This window comes from Hibiscus syriacus, unplaced genomic scaffold (genome assembly GCF_006381635.1).
Source record: "Hibiscus syriacus cultivar Baekdansim isolate YM2019G1 unplaced genomic scaffold, ASM638163v2 tig00110813_pilon, whole genome shotgun sequence".
NCBI classification, from domain to species: Eukaryota; Viridiplantae; Streptophyta; class Magnoliopsida; order Malvales; family Malvaceae; genus Hibiscus; species Hibiscus syriacus.
Window position 1 is genome coordinate 759,022 of NW_024062871.1, and position 23,356 is coordinate 782,377.

At 36.3% G+C, this 23,356-nt stretch overlaps 2 pseudogenes; one reads left to right on the top strand and one right to left on the bottom strand.

The window, feature by feature from the left end:
* The first annotated feature begins 9,626 nt into the window (after positions 1 to 9,626).
* On the top strand, positions 9,627 to 14,293 carry LOC120141832 (annotated as a pseudogene).
* A 442-nt stretch (positions 14,294 to 14,735) lies between these two features.
* Positions 14,736 to 23,356, bottom strand: part of LOC120141795 — a 33,938-nt pseudogene continuing 25,317 nt past the window's right edge.

Sequence of the window (23,356 nt, forward strand, 5' to 3'; positions counted from 1 at the left end):
ACCCTTCGTTTGTGAAGTTTAAAATATCATAGATTCAAATTAGCTAACGCTATTCCCATATGTAATGGGCTAAGGGGAGGTGAAGAATAATATAAACAGATGATGATGAAGTTAAATACCCAGATTATGTTAATAGTTTTACAATCTCATATGCATTAATGCTTATTATCTCATATTAATCTGTCTTTATAGATAATAGCAGCACCAAATTGATTGATGAGCCAAAAGTTTTAGTTAATCTAAGTCATCATGATTCCTGAAGTTCAATCATATTAGAATATCCTTTCTTTTTTCTCTAAACCACATTTGTTTATAGACTAGGCTTCTGGATTTTTCTGCAATCTCAATGTAATAGGCTTTTGGACCTTTGGTTGATTGTTGTTGTTGCAGTGATAAACTTTTTCTAAGAATTGTGTGTGACGACAAAAAGTGAGACCAGGCCAACTTACAATTACACACACAACCCCATATTTCTTTAATCTTTTCTGTATTGATCCTTGAAAAAGGTCAAGCCCCATAAGCATTTTTCTAATTATTTTATTTCAAGTGTGTGGATTCTATGACAAACATTAGTCTCTTTGCTACTGAAAGACAATCCGGGAATCTGCCTATGCGCCTATTCTCTCAAAAAAAAAAAAAAAACTTAGACAAAGAGAAACCACTTATGTAGACATTTATTTTTATTTGGGTTTACGAAAATATTTTATTTATTATTATTATTATTATTATTAATTAATTATTATTATATTTGTGCAAGCCGACACAATTCAGCAGCCCAACAAATTAAACCCAGCAGCACTCCAACCCATTTAACTCCAATCCCACGTATCTCAACCATTCCTATTCGCCCGGAATTGGTTGTGCACTCACCTCACGTCTTTTGTGGGGGGGGGGTGAGGGAGAGATGGACACTTCCTATTTTTAGTGGCTGCTGGGGTTATATAATTGGTTGGAGATAACAACAAAAGGGGGCGCGACACAAACACAAATGAAAAAGGCAGAGGGATTTCAACTTCTCTCTCTCCAACGCATCCAATTCCCGCTTTATTTCGCAACGCCACCGTCCATGGCCACCGCCCAGGCGATAGCTAACATATAGTTATGGTCCCCCTCACTCGGTAAACAGCGAGATAAACAAACATACTCCCTTCTTTTGCTCCCTCGCAAAGTACCATGAACCTAACCAGTTTAAGTACTCCAAGAAACTTTGATAATGTTGGTTGTAGAAATGGCAAAAGAAGAAAGCCACTTCTTTAGTTGGCCACCGGTCGGAGCTCCATTGAATGTACAAGGAGAGGAAGAACGTTGGAAACATTTTGACAACTATGTCAATACCGTGTTTTTTTGCTTTGTTGTTGTCGCCATTATCATCTCCATGTCCGTAGTAATGGCCATCTTCGAACGCTTTCTTAGAACCAACTCTTTGGCTCCCCCTAACCATGGTGATCTTCAATCTCAACCCGGTTTCAATAGCAAGCTTAGCCACCCATTACCTAAAAGAAGCATAGCCTTTTCAGGAATATTCTGGCGCGAGCTCTTCTTTTCTGTGTTTTCATCATGGTCGTCCGTTTTGCTTACGTGGTTACAATCACGGGCGAGTTTTGCAGTCACGGTGACTTTTGTTACTTCTCCATGCCGCAGAGTCTCAACTTTGTTATACCTAGTGCTGGAGTCTCCGCCATCGTCGGAAACGACGCCGTCTCACGTAATACGTGGGTTGAAGAGGAACTGCTGGTCTTCAGTTCAGCAAAGAGCCATGCAGGTATGATTTTCTTTCTATATATTAAAAGGTGGGGGTAGTTATCGTAGTATTCCATTTAAATAAAAATATTTTGCTACAAGTAATATGTTTCTCTGATGAGTTGCATTGCAAGTATATGTATTGTAATCTCTGAAGTGTATGTTGTCAGATTAAATCGTGAATGAATAATTGTTTACTGAAAGTGATGTAACTTTTTGTCCATACATTGTCCTTTATGTTTCCATCTTATTCTGTTCATATTGGTTTATGCGCATCTAGAAATTTGAACTCAGAATCGGGTACCATTAGACATCGAGCTTCTTTGCATCTTTTATCTATTATTTTATTTAGCACCATGTCTATACTTATGCCATTTTCCATGTAATTGCTCAACCTTTAATTGTTATATTCCTAGGACATGTCTATTTGATTTATGTTCGATACACTATTGTAACTGACTTTTAGGTATATTTTCAATCAATCAAGGGTAATTAATTTGAATTAAATATTTAAATTTTAATTTTCACAATTAAGACAATCGAAAAATTAATTGGTACCGAAAGGGCGGTTCAAGGGTGTTAATCATTCCTTAACCGTAACCGACTCCCGAGCCCGACACATTTCTAGTAAAACGAATATCAGGTAAGATGATGTCAACCCACCTAAATTCGTTTTAAAATGGTTGGTGGCGACTCTAACCCAATTAATTCATGTCGAAGCCCAATTTCGGGGCCAACCTGAAAGACGGTTCCGACAGCTTGTCGACTCTGCTGGGGATAGGTAAGTGAGTTAGGCTGGAATTAATTTTCGGTTATCTTTTTATGCGAAAATAGTAAATTTTAATTTATTTATTCGATTCCAATTATTTGTCTTTGGTTATTTTTCAAATAAATAGTTGTACTCACGTTTTTTTCAATGATTTCATATTTTCAAAGTTTTCATCTAATGCTCTATACCTGAGCTCCAAACCCTATTTAAGTGGGGTGAAAGTGACACCTTCGTGTGAATTTATTCACCGCACATGCCTAGCAAGTAACCTTCAGGATTCATATACCTTATGTCTTCGTGTGAATTTATTCTCCGCATAGACATAAGGGAATGTTTCCTTTCGAGTTTAACTTAGTCCACCTAAGCTTGTAATGGACTTAGGACTAAGGGTCTAGTAAGCCCAAGGGGGCACCAGCAAGGAGAACTCGGATACCTTCTTTAAACCTAAACCGAGAGAATACAGGGAATTAGAACCCACCCAAAGCCTCATTTCAAACCCTAGGCTGCTTTGTTTCATGTTTTACTTTTCGTTCAAAGCACGCGAACTAGACAAATATGCGGTTAGGATTTGTTTGAAATTAGCATGCTGGATAGAGATTATGTCCGGGTAGGAATAATAAGCATGTGGGGTAGATATCATGTGGGGTAGGACTTTTTCATAACTTTTTCATTATTATCACCTCACTAACTCCTTTCATTTTTGTTTTATTTTATTTTATTTTCATCACTTGCATCATTTAAAAGAGGTGTTGATCCACCAAAAACGTGTTTGTTAAATATGAATAATCTGTATTAATGGAAAAAGGGGTTGTAATACAAGAGATGAAAATGCAGAGGACAATCTACAAGGTGACTATGTATCACATTCAATCCAAAAGACGTGGTGCCCACAATTGAAGAGTATATCACTCTGCTGTATTATAAAGGACTCAGAATAAACGGGTCTGCATCAAGCACAATGAAAGTCTATATTTGAAGAACTGATTGGCAGAGGTTGCAGGGGTAAGATGAATGTTATTAATATTGGGAGTCCCTTCAAAGACAACAATGGCAAAATGATGGCTGAAATTGGAGACCATTAATGACGAATTCAAGAAACAGACAAATAAACTTCACATAGTTTCTATCAATTGAGGGCTCTAATGACGTATTTGTTGGGAACATTTTCAACAAAAGATAAATGCCAGAGATGCAGTCATTCGAGACATCTTGGACAAGTACAAAAAGCAACTCAACATTTGCACAGTTCATCCAGAGAACCCAGAGCAATTCAACAAGTTATTCAACCGGTGATAGACGAAGGCAGAAGACTAGTCAATATGTCAGAAGCTGTCAGGATATTTGTCTCTCCTAAAAGATAAAACACTTTTGTCCTCAATAAGGATTATTTCTAATAACAAACATATTTTTGGATCAATGCCTCGAACATTGCATGCATCATTCATTCTTGCATATTTCGCATTATTTTTCTCTTTTTTTATTACATTCACATGTCTCATAAAAAATGAGAACATTTAATCCTATGACATATAAGGAGCTTTACCAACATTTGTTTGACGCACATGTGGTGTCACCATATCCAGAGAAATCCATGAAGCCCCCGTACCCCAGGTAGTATGATGAGAACGCTCATTGCGAATATCATAGTGGTGTCCCAGGGCGCACTATCGAGAACTACTCCACATTCAAGAGAATCGTACAGAAAATACATAACAAGAATTAGATCGACTTCAACAACTTGGGCATCATTGGAGACATTCTGTTTGAGTTTGTTTTTTTTCCTCAAGTTTTTGTAAGAACATTTGAATAAATTTATGTTACTTTAATGATGACAAGCAATGAATCACATTTGCAAACTTGCAATTCTTTGAATATCAACTGAATTAAGAAACTCTGTAAATGATTAAAAGTTACAGATCTCTGACAAAGTAACATGATTTAAAACAAGGACTTTTTTACCTTACCCAGAATATACACTCAAACACCGTACCCTGCTCTTGCAATTAACAAATGTAACCTTTTCATTTCATAAGGTGCGGACAACATGGGGCATCATTTGCATATGACAATTACTATACTTTTTTAAGACGTTCAATGATGATCATTATCTTTACAGATGGAATAGTCGAGTAAGTGAATCTAGTTTAGGTCAGTTGCTTGAAAATTGAGCTCTAAAGATGAGATTCCTTGACTTTTAACAACACCTAGGCTATAACAGGTTCTTCTTGACAATCTTAAGAAATTAAATCTGTAAAAACTGAGCTATTCCGCTAAGGCAATTGGTTATAGAGAAAACTCAAAAGCTCTGGCTTTATGAATATATTGCGTTCAAACCATGACATTACTCGAACACTTGGCAACTCGGTGTTTGCTCTACTGCTATTGTCAGACTGAAGACTTTGTGATTAAATGAACCCTTCAGTTAACCTGATAAAAGTGATTATAATATTAAGCTATCCCTCTAAAGCAATTGGTTAAACGCCCCGGCCTTATGGATTTAGCTAGTCAGATAACGGCATGTTAAATCAAATTTATCTAGGAAGAAATTTTTGTTAAAAATGGACTAAGGGAGTTAAAGAACACCTGTTATAATCAACTTCACACGAGCACTCAGAAATTTCATTTTTAGACCGATATTTTTTTCATTGCCTTTGTTAGAGGAGCCTACAAAGCTTGAACAAATGAAAGATTCCAGAGGATCGAAATAAAAGATCTAGTAATTGATCATGTTAGTTACGTCATTTTGTCCTCACCCAATTAAAATACCAAACAAAAAACATGTTGCGATATTTCAAAAAATGACATTTTGGATGATCGAAACCTTAGAAAGAAGGCCAACCTAAAGCCAACTCATCCATTTGAACATTTGTCAAAGAGCTGTAACTCTGAAAGCATTTAAAGAGCTATTGATTCCTTTGATATACTTTGAACTCATGTTTATAATTTGATTCAATTGCGAACAATATTTTACAACATTTTTATCATTTTCCCTCCTAAAACAAGAAAAAGGAGAAAAACATTTTCAAACAGAACAGTCTTAGATATGAAAGGTCTGTAAAGCCAAAGCTTGAAAAGAGAATGGAACACGATCAATTCCATGGACCAGATTGGCAGACAAAACATGAGACTCTAATCCAAGACATAAAACATAACTAATTCATGTTGCATGCATCTTATACATACTTAAGAGCATCACATTTATCATGTTTAGCACACATAATTTTTTACAACTTTTAGAGTCAAATTTCAACTTCAAGATGAAAGATACTCAATTCAAAAGCGCATTCGAAATTGATGATGGTTGCTTAACTTCATAGCGAATGGGCGACTGTCAACAAACAACTTTTTAGTTTCATTCAGGGTCAATTTCAACTTCACAACGAATGATATTAGACTCGAGACAACACAAGCTCAACTTCACAGCAAAGGGGCGAATGACTGTCAACAATAAACTTTCTAATTTCAGAGTTAATTTTAACTTCAGAGCGAAGGATATTGAGCTCGAAACACACAATTTGCTCGAGAGTAGATTTCGACTTCATAACGAAGGATATCTAGCTCGAAGGCAACCTTCACAATAAATGGGTCATCCACGGTTTCAACTTCACGACGAAAGGAATCGTGTCCACCCGCAACATACAATACTTGGATTTCAACTTCACGATGAAGGATATTCAAGTCAAGGCTCAACTTCACGACGAAGGGGCCATCCACGATCTCAACTCCACGATGGAGGATATCGTGACCACACATCCACGATTTCAACTCCACGACGGAGGATATCGTACCCACACATCCACGATTTCAACTCCACGACGGAGGATATCGTACCATTTAAGGCTCAACTTCACGACGGAGGATATTGGACTCGAAATAATACAACTTACTTGGATTTCAACTTCACGATGAATGATATCCAATTCAAGGCTCAACGTCACGACGGAGGGGCCATCTACGGTTTCAACTTCACGACGAAGGGAATCGTGCACACAAGCAGCATCCATCTCCAGATTTGGATTTCAACTTCACGACAAAGAATATCCAACTCAAAGAATGAGTGTTTGTCAATAAACTTTCCAGTTTCAGAGTCAATTTCAACTTCACGGCGAATGATATTGGCCTCGGAACAGCAACATTAATCTTGAAGATTGGATTTCAACTTCACGACGAATGATATACAATTCAAGACTCAACTTCACAACGAAGGAGTTACCCACGATTTCAACTTCACGAAGAAGGATATTGTGCCCAATGGATCAACTTAGTGTCACAACAAACACTATCAAGTCTGAACTCAAAGAGAAACGAAAAAAAACTGGTTGTCTTTTTCATCTTTGGCCTATTATTGTTAATACAAAAATGTACAAAGAGGGGCAGCTGTAGACACCCGTTTTTGTCCGGGTTTACGAAAACATTTTATTTATTATTATTACTACTTATTATTAATTAATTATTATTATATTTGTGCAGGCCGACACAATTCAGCAACCCAACAAATTAAACCCAGCAGCACTTAACCCATTCAACTCCAACACCACGTATCTCAACCGTTCCTATTCATGGGGAGTTGGTTGTGCACTCACCTCACGTCTTTTGTGGGGGTGAGGGAGAGATGGACACTTCTTATTTTTAGTGGTTGTTGGGGTAATATAATTGGTTGGAGATAACAATAAAAGGGGGCGCGATACAAACACAAACGAAAAAGGTAGGGGGATTTCAACTTCTCTCTCTCCAACTCATCCAATTCCCGCTTTATTTCGCACCGCCACCGTCCATGGCCACCGCCACGGCGATAGCTAACAGATAGTTATGGTCCCCCTCACTCGATAAACAGCGAGATAAACAAACATATTCCCTTCTTTTGCTCCCTCGCAAAGTACCATGAACCTAACCAGTTTAAGTACTCAAAGAAGCTTTGATAATGCTGGCTGTAGAAATGGCAAAAGAAGAAAGTCACTTCTTTAGTTGGCCACCGGTCGGAGCTCCATTGAATGTACAAGGAGAGGAAGAACGTTGGAAACATTTTGGCAACTATGTCAATACCGTGTTTTTTTGCTTTGTTGCTGCGCCATTATCATCTCCATGTCCGTAGTAATGGCCATCTTCGAACGCTTTCTTAGAACCAACTCTTTGGCTCCCCCTAACCATGGTGATCTTGAATCTCAACCCGGTTTCAATAGCAAGCTCAGCCACCCATCACCTAAAGGAAGCATAGCCTTTTCAGGCGCGAGCTCTTCTTTTCTGTGTTTTCATCATGGTCGTCCGTTTTGCTTACGTGGTTACAATCACGGGCGAGTTTTGCAGTCACGGTGACTTTTGTTACTTCTCCATGCCGCAGAGTCTCAACTTTGTTATACCTAGTGTTGGAGTCTCCGCCATCGTCGGAAACGACGCCGTCTCACGTAACACGTGGGTTGAAGAGGAACTGCTGGTCTTCAGTTCAGCAAAGAGCCATGCAGGTATGATTTTCTTTCTATGTATTAAAAGGTGGGGGTAGTTATCATAGTATTCCATTTAAATAAAAATATTTTGCTACAAGTAATATGTTTCTCTGATGAGTTGCATTGCAAGTATATGTATTGTAATCTCTGAAGTGTATGTTGTCAGATTAAATCGTGAATGAATAATTATTTGCTGAAAGTGATGTAACTTTTTGTCCATACATTGTCCTTTATGTTTCCATCTTATTCTGTTCATATTGGTTTATGCGCATCTAGAAATTTGCACTCAGAATCGGGTACCATTAGGCATCGAGCTTCTTTGCATCTTTTATCTATTATTTTATTTAGCACCATGTCTTTACTTCTGCCATTTTCCATGTAATTGTTCAACATTTAATTGTTATATTCCTAGGACATGTCTATTTGATTTATGTTCGATACACTATTGTAATTAACTTTTAGGGATATTTTTAATCAATCAATCAAGGGTAATTAATTTGAATTGAATATTTAAATTTAAATTTAAATTTAAATTTTTGTAATTAAGACAACAAAAAATTAATTAGTACCGAAAGGGCGGTTCAAGGGTGTTAATCCTTCCTTGACCGTAACCGACTCCCGAACCCTACACATTTCTGGTAAAACGCATATCATGTAAGATGGTGTCGACCCACCTAAATTCGTTTTAAAATGGTCGGTGACGACTCTAACCAATTAATTCACGTCGAAGCCTAATTCCAGACCTATCCGAAAGACGGTTCCGACAATTTCATTTCCTTTTTAAGCAGTCGATGCCTGCTTTAAACTTATCTTTTCATCCTTTTGAGGTGAAAGTTTGCTGTTGTTTTTAGCGTTATTATTCTTAACAACTTACATTTGGACATAAATGCTTTCTTGATTAGTGTTCAAAATCCTTCATATTTTTGGAAGGACTTGCCTCAGACTTTTTCTAGCTTCAACAGTTAATCAAATCAATAAAAGAACTGTGATTGTTTAAAGATAATTGGACGTTAAAATGGGTTGCACGTTTGATTATATTAATCAAATGCAAGTTTGCCTACTGGTAACATAAGTTATTTGCTACAGAATTTTTGCAGATTAGTTGAAAACCAACTTAATTACCAGCTTTTTTCCCAAGTGGACTAGGCTACCCCTTTAGTTGAAACATTTTAACAATTGATCAAACTAACCCATCATTCCACCAATGATAAGCTTTAACCTAAATCAACAGCAAATTATTAGTATTTGATTTCCAAGGGCAAAACTTTATCCAACTGCAATAAAAATAACCAATGCCATGAAATAATGAAAAAGGGTTTAATCCCATAAAACACATGCAAATTATTAGCCAAAATAATAAGGTAATTTGAGACAGGGCAGCAGGGACGGTCACTAACATTTCTTTACGATGAACTCTTACACAGTCTTGGCCACTATTAATCTTCGTCTCATGTGTCTACTTTTGACTTCTGCTTGAGTGAAGAGAAGTAGAGAAACTGTCCACTTTTGGCCATTTGACACATGACACCAATTAGTGTCTAAAACAGAGGCTGTGTTTATGCGAGCTTTCTTCTTCCCTTAAGGCCCACGCACTGGTTTTACTTCTTTTTACAGTTAAAAGAGGGAGAGAATTTCCTCATTGCAAAAGTTAAAGGATTTATAATTGCCTTGAGGGAAGTAAGTACCTTGGAGAAAAGGGAAAGAAAACTGCACATTGCCCAAAAGCCAAAAAAGAGTCTCGTATTTTCTGAGCCGTATTAGTGGGGTTTTTAATGCAAACGCAATATCAGTCCTCTGCTAAGTTTCAGGATGTTTTAAGCAGCAAAATGATCAGTTTTTATGAGTAGTTCCTGGAAGTCCCAGTACTCTTGAAAATGCAACAAGACAAGTTTAGTCTTGGAGTATAATCACGGGTCTCTGCGTACTCACATGTCCCTTCTGCCTCTCTCTTTACAATTGTTTATCTTCTCCATCTTCCTCAGAATCCTTTTCCGGTCTTCCTTGTTTTTTTAGAGACTAAGTGGTAAAGTCCTCTACTTGGTTCCATTTTCTGCTGTCCATGTTTCAAAAGAAAATTTTCTTTTTTCGTGGGTTTTCTGTAAGTTATGAACAATTTTCTCTGACATTATTTTCTTAGTGATTGGATTTCAAGGCAGCGCAGAAAGTAACATGTTGGGATTGAGAGTGACAACATTAAGGCACAAGCGATCAAAGAGGTGACTGTTCATAAATCTTTTGTTAGTTTGCTTTGCCATCAACTTTGTTGTACTTTGCTGTTTAGAGTTTTCTCTAACTAGAAGGGTTTATGGGATGATGTTTTGCTTGAGAAAACTTGGAAAATTGAGCATTTTCAGAAGTAGAAAACCTGAAGAGGCTTTTGCAAAACTCTCCTTCATTAGTTTGGTTCCATGTCCCTACTCCCTAGTTTTGGTTTATCATTAATGTTTTGATGTGATACTAATAAATATGGAGTAACAAAGGGAAGTTTCTTAAATCATAAAGCTACTTGAAATTTGGCTTCTGGCATTAATGTGAAAAGAAAAAAAAGGTTGCCTTTTTTGCTTGAAAGGGTACGAATAGCAATGACGACTCTCAAATCCTGCCTTTTGCAAAAATTATCTATTGATTCTTGAATTTTTGTCACATGGAAGCTTTCCTGGAAAGAAAAGAGTTGAGGAAGATGGCTTGGGTAATTCCCCTGAAGCATCAAATCGTATAAAGCTGGTAAAGTGTTCCCTTTTTTCCTTTACTCTTACAAGTAATGTGTAAGATATTATTTTCTATAGTTGGTTTGAGACATTATATGATAATTTGATTTGTTACTTTGACTAATACTTATTTCAAGGTTCTCTTTTTCCCTCCCTCCCTTTGTCATGTTCGTTTCTTTTTCTTTTTCTCTTTAGCTTCTCGCTGTTGCATATGATGGTAAGAGTTGGTGGTTCAAAGAAGGAATCATATAATCAAATTCTTTGTTTAAAATTAGTCTTTTAGGCCTGAATCAAAATGGTGCTGAATAGTTCTTGCTATGGACTAATAATTAGTCAACATTAATGTGTTGCTACTAGAGAATTTTTTAAAATTGGAGAAGGGTCTGATTTCTATATCTGGTTACCAGGATATGGAGCACCTGAAGGACTCCGTTAAAACCCAGAAGAAACAATCTCCCACTCCCAGCATCGAGGTTCAAAACTCTTTGAAGCAAGAGGTGTGGAATTAAACTTGTTTTTATATGAAAATTTACTAATCTTTAGACATCATAGGGCCTTAATTCAATTTGGGAGTAGTCCAATCAGGTCTTTTATGACCAAATTTAGGCCACAGTTCACAAAGTAACAAAGTTCTATTGTTCATATGATTTATATTTCTCTTGCCAAAAAACTCTTGTGCAGATTTTACAGCTTGAGAAAAAATTACAATATCAATTTGAGGTTCGCCGTGCATTGGAAACAGCATTCGGTTATAGAACTTCTTCCCATGAAGACAGAAATGAAACTTCAGTGTCTGTAACTAAGGTAGTTCCTCTAAACTCTTATTTTCCTGGCAGGAGTTTGTTGTTTAAGACTTTCTGCTGCTGTTTGGTTTTTTAATGATATCGTCATTCCCAGAACTGCTGATTCTAGTCTTAGTGGATAAATGAAGTTTCATTTATGCCAATGTTTACCTTAGAATTTAGTTTTCAACTCTACTTTTAGCCCCTCCTTATATGTTCTTCATCCCTGCCTCTTGACAGTTGACACTGCTTTTCTGCAGCCAGCTACAGAGTTAATCAAGGAAATTGCCGTGTTAGAATTGGAAGTTGTATATTTGGAACAGTACATTCTCTCGTTGTATAGGAAAGCCTTTGATCAACAAGTGTCTTCTATAGCGCCCTCTAAAAGGTGTGAAATGATTAAAACACCAATAGATTCCCCAAGAACGAGATTTTCGAAAGTTTCCAAACCTGATGATGCATCAAAAGTTGAAAACTCAGCTCTACGGTCTGGTTACCATGACAATTCATGCAAGGCGCCTTGTGGCTTTGAAGAAGAAAAACTATTAGATTCTGGTGTTCACCGATGTCATTCCTCACTATGTCAACATTCAGTATATTCAAGTAGAGCTGCACCTCCAGAAGAGAATTTGGATAAAGCCATACGGACCTGTCATTCACAACCTTTGTCCATGATGGAGGTAACTTACTTTTAGCCTGTAATCTTCTCAGAACATTTCTATTAAGTTTTACTTTGCCTTTTTTTATTAGTTGCGGGTTATAGTACATCACAATCAACCATTAGTCATTTTAAAATTTCAGGACAACTAATTAGCAATGCCTTATGTAGTTTACTTTTAGTTGGCTTTTGAGGTAAATAATCACAAATGTAGTTCAACCATCATCATAACCAACTCATATTGATTGAATAAAGAAGTGGAGTAAGTTCAGTTTATGGGAGAACAATCTCTCATATAATAGGTATTACAATTTGAGGTTCTTTTCTTGTGGTTGTAACTTTTCTTGGTTCTCTACAGTATGCTCAGAACTCATCGAATGCAATCAGTCTGGCTGAACATCTTGGTACTCGCACTTCTGACCATGTTCCAGAGACCCCAAACAAGCTTTCTGAGGATATGATCAAATGCATGGCTGCTATATATTGCAAGCTTGCAGAGCCAGCAATCCAAAACGGATTATCATCTCCAAATTCATCCACATCATCAGCCAGTGCCTTTTCTCCACTGGAACAGCATGACATGTGGAGTCCGGGGTTCGGAAATAATTCCTCTTTTGATGTACGGTTAGATAACCCTTTTCATGTGGAAGGAAAAGAGTTTAGTGGACCATATAGCACTATGGTTGAGGTGCCATGGATTTTCAGAGATAGTCAGAAACTAGGTGATGTTGAACACTTGCTACAAAACTTCAGGTGCGTCTTTTTGACATACAAATGCCACAAGAAAAAACCCTCTCGTAATTTTTCATGTGTTCATCGAATTGTTTTGTTATAGGTTACTTATCTGTCGACTCGAAGAAATTGATCCTAGGAAGTTGAAACATGAAGAGAAGCTGGCTTTTTGGATAAACATAACAATTCCTTAGTGATGCATGTAAGTGTTCTCATTGATGAAAAGAATGTGATATTTTAGCGTTGGCTCCAAATTTAATGGAGTAGATTGTATTCAGTCCTTTTCTTTTCCTCCATAATAGGCTTTTCTGGCTTATGGTATCCCACAAAACAATGTGAAGAGACTCTTTCTACTGTTGAGGGTAAGAATAACTTTTCTCATTGTTGCATCTCTCGAACTATAAAACTAGATTGGTACATGTTATCTTATACTCTACTACCATTCAGGCTGCATATAACATCGGGGGTCACACCATCAGTGCAGATACAATACAGAATACTATCCTTGGATGTCGTATATCTCGTCCTGGACTGGTAGAGTTCTATTCTCGATTTTGGTACTTTATAATTTCCTAAAATTGTTAATGATCTTGTAGAAACTGGACTCTAGTTTGAAATAGCTATTGAGCTTGATTCAACTCATGTTTTAAGACGGTGCTGATGAAGCTTTCCTGCTTGTAGTGGATTAGACTATTACTTTCTTCGAGGACGAAGTTTAAAACTGGAGATGAAAGGCAGGCATATGCAATTGAACATCCGGAACCTCTTTTACACTTTGCCCTTAGCTCGGGAAACCATTCCGATCCTGCAGTACTATTTCTTCTTCCATCAATGTTATTTTCCTTACTATTGTATAGCCAATGAAAGGATTTCAGCAAACCTATTGAAAGATGTTAATTTAGTTTCCCATGGTAGTTTCTTTTTATATGAACATTATCAGCCTTGTAATTATATTTAACCTTTTCTTTAGATCCGTGCCTACACACCAAAGAGAGCATTTCAAGAGCTGGAAACTGCAAAAGAAGAGTACATTCGGGCTACATTTGGTGTCCGCAAAGACCAGAAAATTCTGTTACCTAAGATTGTAGAGTCGTTTGCAAAGGATTCAAGGTTGTGTCCGGCCGGTGTCACCAAAATGATCCAGCACTCATTACCCGAATCACTTCGTAGGAGCTTTAAAAAATGTCAGCTAGGAAAACCACGCAAGAGCATAGCATGGATTCCTCACAATTTTACCTTCAGGTATCTAATATCCAAAGAACTACTCGGATGATTTGCCTGTATACAGGTGTTTCGGCATGATGCATTTTGCAAGTATTTCCATTTCGGAAGATTTCAGATTTTTCCTTGTACAAAGTAGAAATGGAAAGGGGAAATGTAGGATATAACTATGTAGCATCATTTTGTAATGTAACTGTTATTATCCTTTTTCATGCAAGAGGAAGAACCAATTATTTATGTAATGTGCATTGAGATTTGTATATAACTAAAGAGCTGATATACTTTTTATAAGTGAAGCGAAAGCACACAACTTGAACACCAACTCCAAAAAATACTGTTCTCGACTTAAATTTAGCTGGTTTCCAGCAGAAGCACGTGACCCACGTATCATAATTTGACTTGAAAATATCTGGCCATGTTGGTGAAATCTACAAGGTTGGGCTCAAATCATCACACCATCTGTCTTGTACTAACTACAACGTGCCAGCCAGGTCTTCTTGATGACATCCGTCCTCTTGGCACGGGTTCTGTTTTGTCGGTCGAGCTGCATCAGTTTTAGCTTCAGGACCATCTGCTTTTCAGTTACTCAGAACCTAAATTTTTGGGTCATCTTTTGCTTGTTCTGTGATTCAAGTTCAACATCATGCTTAACAAAGTGGTCAAATAAAAGGGGTGAAAATGTACTTAGAGGAAAACATTTCCAGAACTGGTTTTATTTAGATCCAGAGTATGGAGTTTGGATGATACAACATTGGTTCCCTACTTGCATCCAGAATCAATAAATTATCCAGAAATTCTCAGATCAGATCCTGCAACAAGCTATACATAGAGCTGATTTTCTAGTATAGCTTCTCTCCTACATAATTTCCAGGAGGATTATAGAAACAGATGGTTAAAGAAGTTTGGTCCTTGCATGTAGCTTGTGCGCAGCCCAGGTCGGAAGAGTTCTTCCAAACCACTTGCGTGTAAATCCCACACTTATGATTTGGTGCACAAGAATTGGTGGCATAATCATAGTGTTGAGCATAGGAAATTAGTTGAATATCGTTATGCTGTTAGAAGTTAGTTAGAAATTAGTTCGAAGCAGTTATCTTAGTGTTAAAGTTATATATATATGTAATTTGTATACATTTGATAAAAAAATAAGAGGTATTTTTCAACATGGTATCAGCTTAATCTCGGTCCTCCATCTTTTGCTTCCTTCAGTTTTTTGGCACTCATTTGTTATTTTCTTTTCATTCCACTCACCCTCGATCAGTTACCTTTTCCCCAATTTCTTTTCCTTTTTTTCTCTCAAAATGCCTTATGCTGAGGAAATCGATTTCACTCACCTGTTGTATCTCCATCCGTCCGACATGCCTGAGCTTTTGCTCGTCTCCCAGCCGCTCGTCGGATTAGATAATTAGAGCATATGGAGTCGTTCGATGAAGATTGCATTGTTGGCCAAGAACAAGCTAGGGTTTATTGACGGTTCTTGTCAGCGTAGTGATTTCAGCAACGCTTTACAAGTTCAATGGGATCGGTGCAATTAGGGATGACAACGGGTCGGGTTCAGGCCGGGTATTGGTCCCCCTGTCCCCGTCCCCATTTAAAAAACCGGTACCCGTCCCCGTTTAAAAAACCGTGGGAATTTAAACAGGGATCCCTATCGGGTAATCGGGGAAAACCGAGGGAAAACGGGTATCCCCGTTTAGCATAAACGTTTATTTAAACGGGTATCGGTAGGGTTGTTCATTCGGTTAATTTGGTGGCCGAACCGATCGAACTACCATTAACCGAATTAACCGATTTTTTTTAACCGTTAATAGAACCAATTTTTTTTCGAAAATATTAACCGAACCGAATAAATTTCGATTAATTCGATTAATTAATTAACCGAAATTTTTTAGAATTTTCGAATTTAATACTAGAGAGCAGCAGCTGTTCCATTTGCTAGGGAAGAACATGATGTTGGTATAGGTCCCGAGGCTGATTTTAATATGGCTAATTCACATGCTTCGCTTTGTCAGAGGAACGTTAAAGCTTGTATGAGGTTATTGGAATACGAGGTGAAAATGAGGGTTGCTGTCGAAGAGACGAAGACAATGTGCAAGTTGCATTGATTTTAAATTCTGCTGAACATAATTTCCAGCTTGCCAATGCTAGTGGTGGGCTTCAGGTGTGTAATGGTGTACTGGACGAGGACCCTGCAGCAAGTACACGTTCGTTGGAAGTGGCACAATACCAGCAAACCAACCAGACTTTTCCCATTTAACTAGACAATGTTTGTCTATTAAAAGATATTAAAGGTTCACACGTGATTGCAAACAAGAAGTGTAAGCGCTATTTTCACTATTAAAAGAGAAAAAAATATTATGATACAGCGAAAATTGAGGTAAATTTTAGAAATTGAAGAGGGGACGATGTTTTAAAGTGGGGCAGTATGGGGTGAAAAAAATAATAAAAAATATTTAAGGGTTAATTTAAAATATGTTATTAATATATATATAAAAATAATTATTTTAATATTTATCGGGTCGGGTAATCGGGTAATCAGGGCAGGGATTACCAAACTCATCTCCATCCCCGTCCCCGTTTAACATAAACGGGTTTTCCCCGTCCCCATTCCCGTTTATCATCCCCGAACCCAACCCGTTAAATTCGGTTTTCGGTTTTCCCCGTCAAGTTCGGGTTTTTTTGCCATCCCTAGGTATAAAGCGGTGGTTCTGTCTTGGATTCTGAACGCCGTCGGTAAAGACTTATCAGATGGGCTGGTATTTGCATCCAGTGCTGCTTCTGTTTGGAGTGATCTACAAGAAAGATTTGATAAGGTAGATGGCTCTCGTATCTTTTTTTTTTTGCATAGAGAAATTACTACTCTTTGTCAAGGCGAATCCACTGTTTATGAATTCTTCACTCGTTTGAAGATGTTGTGGGACGAGTACGAGTCCTTGATTCCCTTCACTACCTGTGATTGTGAAGTTTCAGAGCAGAACATGAAACATCTTGTTCAGCAAAAACTTTTTCAATTCTTGATGGGTTTAAACGACTCCTATTCAGCAATTCGCAGTCAGATTTTGTTTATGAAACCTCTGTCAACGGTGAATCAAGCCTATTCTATGTTGATTCAAGAAGAGTCTCAAAGGTCGCACCTCTCTGTGGTTGCTGCATATGATACGATATCATTATTTTCTAATTCTGCTACTACTTCTGAACGTAAACAATTTTTTAGAGCCTGTGACTACTGCAAAATTAAAGGCCAAAAGAAGGATCAATGTTATCGATTGATCGGATTTCCTCCAAATTACAAGTTCACTAAAAAGAAAGGAGCTTCTAGTGTTGTTGGCAAATTCGAGCGTTTCTGTTGACTCTATGCCTACTTCCACTCGTTCTAATCTTGTTCCTTCTACTCCGATGTTCACTCAGGAGCAATATAATCAAATTCTGTAGCTCTTGAACAAGCCACCAGATTCTACTGTTAATCTTGCAGGTATCTTTCCTAACAGTTACTTGCAATCTAATGCTTCGCTTAAATGGATCATTGACACAGGAGCAACATACCATATTTTATATGATTTTAAGAGCTTGGATTGTCCCACTACTTGTGATTAATCCACACGTTTCATAACTCTTCCTGATGGTAAACATGTTCATGTAACTCACATTGGTTCCTGTTTTCTTACTCCAGACTATAGACTTGAAAATGTTCTGTTTGTTCTACAGTTTAAACACAATTTGCTTTCAATGTCTCGGCTTACTCATGATCTTGATTGCTTCCTCACATTTTATCCTGGTTTCTGTCTCCTGCAGAATCTCTCCACTGGAAAGATGAATGGGATTGGTAGGGAATCTAAGGGCTTATATTTTTTTAGTATTCTTTTGATTATGGTTTGTCTCTTGCTTTAAATCAGTTTTCTTTTACTATTTCTTGTATGGCTTCTAACAGATCAAATACTTGTATTTGGCATGCTAGATTAGGGCATGCAGCCTTTTCTAAAATGAATAAAATAGGTTTTCTACAATCTGTTAAAATTCAGCAAGACTTAGTTCACAAATACTCTGTTTGTCCTTTAGCTAAACAACCTAGGTTGCCTTTCCCTGTGAGCACTTCTAGGTCATCTGTTCCATTTCAGCTTATTCATATTGATTTGTAGGGTGCATATAGGGTTTCTACACATAGTGGTTATCGTTTCTTTTTAACCATTGTTGATGATCACACTAGGATGACTTGGTTGTATCTGTTGAAGCATAAGAATGATGCCCTTTATTCCCTCAAACAATTTCTTTCTTTGGTTAAAACTCAGTTCTCTGCTTTAGTTAAAATAATTATGAGTGACAATGGCTCTGAATTTTTTTAACTCTGAGTGCTCTCATTTTTTTCCTCTCTTGGCCTTGTTCATCAAAGCTCTTGTGTTGGAACCCCTCAGCAAAATGGGGTTGCTGAAAGAAAACATAGACATATTTTAAAAGTTCCCCGTGCTTTGCGTTTTCAATCTAATGTACCTCTTAAATTTTGGGGTAAGTGTGTACTCAATGCTTGTTACATCATCAATAGGCTTCCATCTTCTGTGATTCAATAGAAGACACCATTTGAAATTATTTATCATAAACCCCCAAATCTATCTCATCTCAAAGTATTTGGTTGTTTATGTTATGCAACTAAGCCATACTATAGTGACAAGTTCTCTTCAAAAGCCATTCCTTTTGTTTTCTTTGGTTATTCTGCTACTCAGAAATGCTACATTCATTTTAATCTTGAACAAAAAATCTTTTTTGTTAACGAGATGTTGTTTTTCATGAAGATGTCTTTCCCTTTAAATTTGCATCTTATGATCGTTCTTTTTTCCTCCTAATCCTATCATTTCTGATTCTGATTTTTTACAAATTTCATTCCCTTAACCAGTTAATTCAACTTCTTCTTCAGAATCTGTTTTGCCATCAAATTCTTCAGAACCTTCTATTGCTCCTTTATCTCCTAGTTCAGCAGATCTTCCCAATGATTCAGCAGATATAGCTACAGATATTATTCCTCCTGTTTCTGTTTCTAGTATTGTATCTAGTAGAGTTTCTTCTAGAATTTCTAAACCTCCATCTTGGTTAAATGATTATGTTCATACCTGCCAATCCACTTCTCTTCCAAGTCAATATCCTATATCTAACCATGTTTCATATTCTCATCTGCCACCTCATACACAATCCTTTATATTTTCTGTTTCTCATTCCCTTGAACCCAAGAATTTTCAAGAAGCTCAATCTGATTATCGATGGGTTAAAGCAATGCAGGAGGAAATTCATGCTCTTGAATTAAATAATACTTGGTCTCTTGTTCCTTTACCTCCAGGAAAAGTGTGTATTGGGTGTAAGTGGTGTTTAGAGTGAAATTCAAAGCCTCAGGAGAAGTTGAGAGGTTCAAGGCCAGACTTGTGGCTAAGGGCTATAATCAGAGAGAAGGGGTTGACTTTTTAGAAACCTTCTCACCTATTGCTAAACTGACAACTGTCCGTTTTGTTCTTGCTATTGCTGCCATTTTTATTGGCTTTTATGGCAGATGGATGTTCATAATGCCTTTCTGCAAGGGAACTTACATGAAGAAGTTTATATGGAATTGCTTTAAGGGTTTTGTAGTTAGGGGAGAATGTGGTATGTATACTACAAAAGTCCCTTTATGGTTTAAATCAAGCCTCAAGACAGTGGAATGCTAAACTTAATGAGTCTCTACTTTTAGCAGGATATGATCAGAGTAGATATGATTATTCTTTGTTTACTAAGAAGCATGAGACTAATATTATGGTGCTTTTAGTCTATGTAGATGATTTGATGATTACTGGAAATGATGTGAAAATGATTGTCGAATTAAAAGAGGTTTTGTATAGGAATTTCAAAATGAAAGACCTGGGTGAGTTGAAATACTTTCTTGGTCTGGAAGTTTTGAGATCAAATGAAGGAATACTTCTAAATCAGAGGAAATATGCACTTGAGCTTATTCAAGACACTGGAATTGGTAGTGCAAAATCTGTTGCAACACCTTTATAGCAGAATACCAAGCTTACTATAGTGGACTATGATGGTTCATTTCAGCAACATCAAAAATAAGAAAATGATCATTTGGCCGACAAAGCAGAATTTCAAAGGCTTATTGGAAGGTTGTTGTATTTAACACATACAAGACCAAACACAACTTTTTAGTTCAGCATTTAAGTCAGTTTATGCATCAACCCAAAAGGGAGCACATGGAAGCTGCTCTTAGAGTAGTGAGATACATTAAGAAGAATCATGTTTTAAGAATTATGTTGAAGCCTTCGAGCAATTGTCAGCTTGTAGCAAGTTGTGACTCAGACTGGGTCAGTTACAGGATTTTGTATTAAACTGGGAGAGTCATTAGTTTCGTGGAAGTCTAAAAAAACAGAGCACTATCGCAAGATCATCAGCAGAAGCTGAGTACATGAGTATGGCCATAACAACTTCATAACTTGTTTGGTTGAAAGGGCAGCTAAAAGAACTTGGAGTTAACAATGATCAGCCAGCAGAGGTTTCTAGTGACAGTAAGGCTGCTTTTCATATTGCAGCTAATCCAGTGTTTCATGAAAGAACAAAGCATATAGAGATAGATTTCCATTTTATAAAGGAAAAAATTCAAAAGGGAATGATTCAGACAGAGTTTGTTCCAACCTCAGAACAACAAGTAGACATTTTAACAAAGGCTCTTAGAGTTTAACAGCATGAATATCTGTTATCCAAGTTGGGAGTAAAATATGTATTTTACAACCCAACTTTAGGGGGAGTGTTGAGCATAAGAAATTAGTTGAATATTGTTATGTTGTTAGAAGTTTGTTAGAAATTAGTTATAAGTAGTTATCTTAGTGTTAAAGCTATATATATGAAATTTGTATACATTTTATAAAAAAATAAGAGGTATTTTCAACACATAGTAATCCTTCTCTTTCACCCATGTATCCACCACCACGCACGGCGTCATCGCTCCACCACTACCCCATATCTAGTTTGCACCGTACTTTTGATCTGTGAGGTTGGCAAACTGAACCCATTTTGTTCCTTTGGTATCTTGTGAGAATGCTTGAGGCATTGGCCAATTGCTCACTCTACCTGAGAGGTCCGACTCCAACTGCGGCTCTTGCTTGGTTGTGGGCTTCGAGGAATTCTCTGGCTGCACTAGGCAGCGCTGCTGGTGCTGCTGCCCCTGGGCTGTGTTGTGGCAAATAGCCAGAAACAGAAGTGCAACCAAGGCGTTGGCTATTGTCTCCTGTCTGTTTTTTAGCTGATGATTTTAACTTGCAAGTTCTGTTAATGGAAAGAATTTATAGACTTCCAAGGATGGGTCCGTTGTGCAAGCAGAGAGATGTGGGAACGTGGTCACCTTAGAAGTGGGGAAATGGGGACAATGTGCACCACTTAAACGGGTGGAATTATGAGATTTTATTGAGTTGTTAAGATATGGTAAGCTTTCTGAGCAATGAAATAGTTTGAATCCTTGGAAGATTCAACTTTGCAAAAGACCTTCTTGACTTCCATCCGTAATTGTATTAAGAGCTTGTTATTGTTTTTGAAAATGTTATTAGAAACAGTTCTTAAAATAAACGTTTTTAAAAACTAAGATTGTGTTTAATATGGCTCTTTAAAAGTATTTTAAGAAGATAAAATATTTACTTTAAATATAATAATTAAAATGATGCTTAAATTTATTAATATTATAATATATAAAATAAATTAATTTAAATTATAATAAATAGAAAAAATTATGACAATTCATTAGATATATAAATATAAATTTTAGATGAGAGTATAAATAATATAATAATATATTTAATATTTAATGAAAATCTTTAAATAATTATATATAGAATTTTTAAAATCTTATAAATATATGTCTAATAATATAAATAGAGCAGATTAATGAAATCGGAAAAAAAGGATCCAAATTGAACTATGCGGTTCAATTCGGTTTGATTTTTTTGTTTGGCGGTTCAGTTTCGATTTGGATTTAAAATATAATTTTACAATTACATTTAGTTTCGGGTTTTCCACAAGAAACAGTTTATCTAAATTAAATTGAATTTTAAAAAAATTAATTATTCAACTCAAATTTATTTTGAATTTACTATAAAATAAACTTAAATAAATAAAATTTTAAAATAATAATAATTTTATAAATTTAAACTTGTTTGTTTGTATTCTGTTTAAACTTTAAGTTTACTTTCTTTGAATGTTGAGTTTGAAAATTAATAAATAGTCAAAACCATAAAATCGAACTAAACCGTTCCGAAAATTATAGTTTTTATGTCATTCAATTTCAAAATTAGTTTTTAAAAATCACAAAATGCAGTTTAATTTGTTTTTTTTTTATTAAAAATGGAACTAAAACTGAATATACCCCTAAATACAAATGGCATTAATAAATCAAGAAAATAGCCGATATTAAATTATACATATATGAATATAAGTTTAACAATTGATTAGAATTTAATATTTGTTTATGTGGTGGAAAAATGTTTATTTTAGCCATAAACATCACTAAACGCACCTTAACTATGGACGTACCCAATATCACAGTTTTCATTCTTGGGGAAGGTATAATTGGAAGATGTTTTCCTTGAATCTCAGTTGTTTTCGTGATAGAAGGTAAAAATAGACACATGATATGGTGAATTTTATATTTAATAACTTATATTATAAATTTAAAATATAAAATTTCAAAATTTCAAAAATTAAATTAAATCGTCAATAAAAGAATAATAAAATTATATGAGAAACAAACAACTACCTTTACTCATTCTCTTTGACACGTTTTTAATTAAATAAATATTTTTTTCGTAAGCGACTCGGATGAGCAATAGTACAAAATATGTAAATTAGGGGAAATGCTTTTTTACTTCAATACTCTTGTTGTACAGAAAAAAAGAAAAAAGAACCCCGGATGCAGCCACTTGCCAGAACCAAAGGGCTCAAGCGAGTGGTCATTGAGCCCATCTATTACATGACCCAATGGTTAAGTATACCATGGTCTTCAATCGGCCATCAAAGCATATGATAAAAGAAAGGCAAAACTACTTTAAATACCACTTAACTTTACTCGTTAACATATTTATACCAATGGATTTTTAATTTTATCAATTATAGCACTGATCTTTAGTTTTACGTTCAATTATACCACTATGCCGTTAGGCCACTAGCATGATGATGGCATGGCTAACGGTTGCTGACATGGCATGTCACACCAAAATGATGTCGTTTTGGTATAGTTGTTATGATGCCTAAAACGACGTTGTTTTAGACTTTAAATTTAGGGATGTATTAATTATGCCACCGAA